Below are 6239 nucleotides of genomic sequence, written 5' to 3'. Positions count from 1 at the left end.
TTTGTTTAAACTCAAGGACTACAGTTAGTTGGCTTTTTAAAAGTGTCAAAGGCAGCTCAAATATTCAAGTCACAAATATTATTTCCAAATGTTTTAATATATTTTTTAATTTATTACAGTTTATCCACTTTGTATCCCAGCTGTAGCCCCCATCCTCGTCCTCTCCCAATCCTGCCCTCCTGCCCTCCCTCATCTCCTCCCATGCCCCTCCTCCAGTCCACTGACAGGGGAGGACCTCTTTCCCTTCCATCTGACCCTGGCCTATCAGGTCTCCTCAGGACTGTCTTTCACAGTCTCCCTCTGTGGCCTGGTAAGGCTGCCCCTCCCCCTTTGAGTTCATGTCAGAGACAGTCCCTGTTCCCCTTACTAGGAAACCCACTTGGACAGTACTTCCAAATTTTAAAACTTTAGTCAGTGAGCAGTTGTGGAGGAAGCGTTGGAGGACCCTGCTGATGAGAGTTGCAGCCTCCATGACCAGCCGGCTCTCTGAGCTCTGGCCCAAGATGAAGAACTTCCTTCCCCCAGCAGGCTTCCTCCTCTCTGCTTGTCCTTATTTGGAAGATGTTGCTGAGCTAGAAGGTAGCCTCTGACACAGTTCACTGCAGAATGCTGTCCCCCACCCTACCTTGCTCATATGCTAATTAGGTAGTGTGTTCCTGAATGGGTGATAGGACCATGTTATTTAATGCAAATGAAGTACACGGTAAGCACCTATCAGACTACTTCCTGGCTGCTCCCTTTTCCTATATATACCCCTCACCCCTGAAATAAAGTTGACCTGCAGCTGGTCCCTGAGGTTGTTCTGTTGTCATAGAATGCTATCTGGGACCAGCTCTGCTGAGCCCTGCCTCTGTTCCTCCTGCGCTCATAGACTGGTGGCCACCAGCCCAGGAGGGAAGAGGAGACCCATAGACTTGCAAACACTGTATGTGTTTGTATGAACGCACACACATTGCCAGAGCTCCACTTAATCTTAGAGCTAGAAAAGTACATCTGTACACATTTGTTTAGGGCAGACCGACAGAAGGACAGAGAGACAGACACACACACATGCACACACACCGGCACACAATGTTAATTAAAAGCAATTCCTGGATTAAAATAGTCTTGGGTTCAAATCCTGTCATATCATTTATTGGTTGCATTGTTTTACCCCTTCCATGTGCTCCTCCACTCTCAAACTGTTAGCCTCAAGTTTTTCGGTGATGATGATGATGATGATGACGATTTGTGTGTGTAAATATAAGCCACTGAGCCACTTTTTGCTGTTTGTATGTATATGGTTTCAGGGCTGACCACTTTGTATTGGTTAACCATGAGGGGTCTGCTTGCTGGGAGAGGTTCATTTCTCCTCCCTCAGCTGTCTTTTGTTTGTTTTGTTTTTTAGAGACAGGGTTTTGTTTGTTTTGTTTTTTAGAGACAGCGTAGCCTTGGCTGTAATGGACTCACTTTGTAGACCAGGCTGGCCTTGAACTCGGAGATCCACCTGCCTCTGCCTTCTTGAGTGCTGGGGTTACAGGTGTGTGCCACCACACCCAGCTTCGGCTGTTTTTATCTAGTTGGCTTCCCCCCTTTCCCTGTTAGCCCGTCTCTTGCTGTTGTCATTGTCCAGGTTTTGTTTGTACAGCCATTTCTAGGAGAGACGGTCTTACAGCAGACTTCCTGGTATTCTGGCTCCTACGATCTTTCCACTACCCCTTCCCAGATGTTCTCCGAGCCATAGATGTAGGAGCTGTGTAGCAGATGTATCCATGGGACCTATGGTCCCCACAATCTGTTGATCTCAGCACTGCATACAGTAGTGGTTTTCTGTGATGCTCTCCATTTGCAGGAAAGGGCAGCTTCTTTGATGGTGGATGGCAGCTACCCTTATCTGTAGGTATAAGGACACGATTTAGAATATAGTTAGGTTATGCTGGTCTAGTAAAGTGGTGATTCTCTGGTAAGATCCAGGACCTCACTAACTCTAGGTAGTTGGCTAGGTTTCTGGTACTAGGCATAGTTTCTCTCTTATTGGGTGAGCTTAAAGTCCCATCAGAGAGCCGATGGTTAGCACAATAAGATGACACTGCACATTTACAGATATCTTGCCATGCTGGTCATTGTTGTGGTTCATGGGTGCCCCAGCTGGGTAGGGCTATTGATTGCTTTCCTCCCTTGGTAGCTTGCATAAATCCTCTATGGAAGCTAGACCGCAGGAAGGAATCTTCCAGGTTGGTTTCAGCTCAAATCATCCTTTGTCCTAAGGGTGCGATGCCTTCAGCAACACAGATTTTACCTTTAACCAAAGTCAACGGCAGTACCCACGCTGTTGGGGAAGTCCTTCTAACTGCCCTAACCAACCACTTTTAAAGGATATTGCTTCTGCCTGGTACTGGGATTGTGCTATTACATATGGCTCTTGTGGCGAGTATTGTTAGCCCAAGTGACATATTAATCTAGTTGTGCTTACATTATACATATCATATATGTTTAAATATGGCATAATTTTAGGAAAATTTAAACAAATGGTTTCTTTAACCGACAACCTCAGTATAATTTGTCTCTTTGACTTTTTTCTTCTTCTGTATTGGTGTCCTTTCCCCATCCATAGCTGGAACTCCCCTCCCCCCCCATTTTCTTATTTCCTCCTTCATCTTACCTGAATACTTCTCCTCCCAACCTCCTGCCACTTATGGTTCTTTTCTAGTTTCTGTGGCTACCCCATGCTGTCTACTCACATTTAAGGGTTTAGAGATAGGAATCTCAGATGAAAGAGAACATGCGGTGTTTGTCTTTCTGGATCTAGGTTAGGTTACCTAATATAATTGCTTCTAGTTCCATCAGTTTACCTGTAAAAATGTCATTTTTTTCTTTACATTTTTTCTTTATTATATATATATACTATTTTCATTATCTCTTCATCTGTTGAAGGATATTTAGTTTGTTTCCTTTTCTTGGCTATTGTGACTAGAGCAGCTGTGAACATCCCTGGGATGTTTCCATTTTCTGTTGTGTTTATCAATCCCTTTCTGTGGAAATTGGAAGTCCTCATTGTAGAGTTCTTTAACCTCTTGGTTAACTTTATTTCAAAATGTTTTATTGTCTTTGATGCTACTGCAAATGGAATGTTTCTATGATCTCTTTCTCTGTGTGTTTGTTGCTGACGCATCAAAAGGCTACAGATTTTTTTGTAAGTTGATTTTATATCTTGTCACTTCAGAAACTGTTGATTGTTTCTAGAAGTTTTACGGCAGATTTTTTATGTCGTCTGTTAGTATTATATAATATCATTGGCAAATAGGTTTACTTTGACTTCTTCTTATCCTGTTTGTACCCTGTTAATTTCCTTTTCTTGCCTTATTGTTCTAGCTAGGACTCCAAACACTATATTAAAAATGAGCTGGGGTGGCGGGCAGTCCTGCCTCTCCTGATTTTAATGAGAGATTTTCTCCAGCTAGGAAAATGCTGGCTGTGAGTTTGCCATACATAGCCTATGTTGAATGATGCTTCCTATCAGTCCTATTTATCTTTAGGTCCATTTGTACGCCTGAGCCTTACATTAGAAAGCAAGGACAGTTAGATGTTGGACTGTAGATGCAAGAAGAGCTGAGTAACTGGAGCCATTGCTGCGATCCATCCTACTGAAGGATAATGAAGTTTAGATGGAATCATACACGCCAAGCCCACAGGTCACCAAGCCCAGTGATCCTCATTTCCATTACAACTAAAATTACCAAGAGCTTACCTTACACCAGCTGGTCTTCATGTGCTACCTTGTGGACTCATAGAATTTCTTGCTTTAAAACAACCAACAGACATGGGTTGTAGCCTGGCTATGAAACATTTCTTAGTCTCTCTCACTGTATCACTTAGTGAAAGGAGTGTTTTCAGGGGACCCAGACTGAACCTGGCTAAACAATGACTTTGCTGACTTTCTGTTCCTGGACATAGGATATATTTCTTGGGTTTTTTTTTTTTTTTTTGGCTGTGAAGTTCAGGTAATTGTACTTACTATGCTGAGTTTTTATAATGGTTATATAAGAAAACCCTCCTGCATCTTCCTCAATGTTTGTTGTATTCTATAGATGTTTTCCTATAGATGTTCTATAGACGTCAGCTATTATCCATAACATTCAAGTGCTTGTTGAAAAATTAGAAATGCAATTATACAAGTTGTGTTACATGAAGATAGCAACTAAACATTATTTTATGGAAATATATGCATACATTTCCAAAATTAGGATTAGATGATTTACCTACAAATCATTTTCCTCACCTTGTATGGCATGACAACCATATTTTCATCAATTTCCCCGTGGCGTTTCTTCAGTATTGTGCATGGTGCTGAAATGAAGACGGGCATGTGGGCCTCTCTTCAGACTGCTGAATTTTGTTCCCTTTGTATATACAAAAGGTGAGCATTCTGTAAGACAATGGTTCCACTTTAACATTTCAAGGCAACCCTCTACTGTTTTACATAATGTTTGTACTAACTTCCATTCCCACCAGCAGGGCTCCAGTTATGCTGTCTTCACAGCCACGTGTTTGCTGTCTCTTTGGTAACAACTAATCCGTCAAGAGTGAAGTAATATCTCACTGATTTGGGTTTTTACTTTCCCGATGATAGATGGTGTCAAGCACCTTTTCATGAACCGGCTGCCCATTTTCACATCTTAATTTTTTTGAAAAAAAAATCCATTTAGGTTTGTTGCTCTTTTTAAACATTGTTTATTCTTTCTTTTTTTCCACATTATTTTATTTATTTATTTTATAATTTTTTCACTTTATAGTCTGACTGTAGCTCCCTCTTTTGTCTCTTCCTGGCCTCAACTCTTTCCTCACTCCCCTTCTCCTCCTCTACTCTACAGAAAGGGGAGTTCTTCTCCAATTATCTGACCTGAGCTTATTAAGTCTCATTAGAATTGCCTTCATCCTTTCCCTCTGAAGTCGTCAAAGAGCAGGCAACAGAGTCCATGTCAGAGACAGCCCCTGTGCCCATTAGTAGGGAACCCACATGGAGAATGAGCTGCTTATTGGCTACATTTGAGCCGGGGACTTTAGGTCCTCTTCATGCATGGTGCTTGGTTGGTGCATCAGTCTCTGCAGGCCCCCTGGGCCAAGATTTGTTTGCTTTGTTGGCCTCTTTGTGAGGCTCATGTCCCCTCTGGGTCTTTCTGTCTCTTTCTTTTTCCATTAGATTCCCTGTACCCTAAGTTTTGCTGTGACTCTCAGCATCTGTCTATCAGTGGACTAAGGGAGGGACATAGGGGAGGAAGAGGGAAGGAGATTGGGACCAGGAGGAGATGAGGGAGGGGGCTACAGCCAGAATATAGTGACTAAATTGTAATAAATAATAAAAATAAAGAAAAAATTTAAAAAAAGAAAAGAAAGAAAAGCTACTGATATATATATATATATATATAAAATACAAGATTAACTAAAATTATATATATATATATATACACACACATACACAATTTTATAATTGTATTCAGCCACATTGCTGAAGGTGTTTAAATAGCTGTAGGTAGTCTTTATTAGAATTTTTGTGTTTGTTTATGTATACTATCGTATCATCAAAATAGCAATATTTTGATTTCTTCCTTCCCAAATTGTACCCCTTTGATCTCCTTTAGTTTACTAGAACTTCAAGTACTAGACTGAATATATATGGAGAGAGTGGACAGCCTTGTCTTGTTCCTGATTTCAGTGTAATTGGGTTAAATTTATCTCAATTTAATTTGGTGTTGGCTATTGGCTTGCTGTATGTTTTCTTGTTATGTTTAGTTATGTCCCTTGTACCTCTGATATCTAAGAATTTTATCATGAAATGGTGTTGGCTTTTAGCAAATGAGATAATCATATGTTTTTTCAGTTTATTTATATGGCATATTACAGTGACAAATTTTCCTATGTTTAACTATTATGGTATCTCTGGGATAAAGTCTACTTGATCATGGTGGATGATCATTTTGATGTGCTCTTGGATTTGGTTTGCAAGTATTTTATTGAGTATTTTTGCAGCAATCAAAGAGAGAAATTGGTCTGCACTTTTCTTTCTTAGTTGAGTCTTTGTGTGGTTTGGGTATAATCAAATGAATTTGGCAACTTTCTTTCAGTTTCTATTTTGTGAAATAATTTAAGGTGTTTTGTTACCAGCTCTTTTTAGAATGTCTGGTAGAATTCTGCACTGCAACATTTGTTCCTGTTCTTCTCCTTCTCCTTCTCCTTCTCCTTCTCCTTCTCCTTCTCCTTCT

This window comes from Psammomys obesus, unplaced genomic scaffold (genome assembly GCF_907164565.1).
Source record: "Psammomys obesus unplaced genomic scaffold, mPsaObe1.curated_primary_1811, whole genome shotgun sequence".
In the NCBI taxonomy this organism is placed as follows: Eukaryota; Metazoa; Chordata; class Mammalia; order Rodentia; family Muridae; genus Psammomys; species Psammomys obesus.
This window is presented reverse-complemented; position numbering follows the sequence as displayed.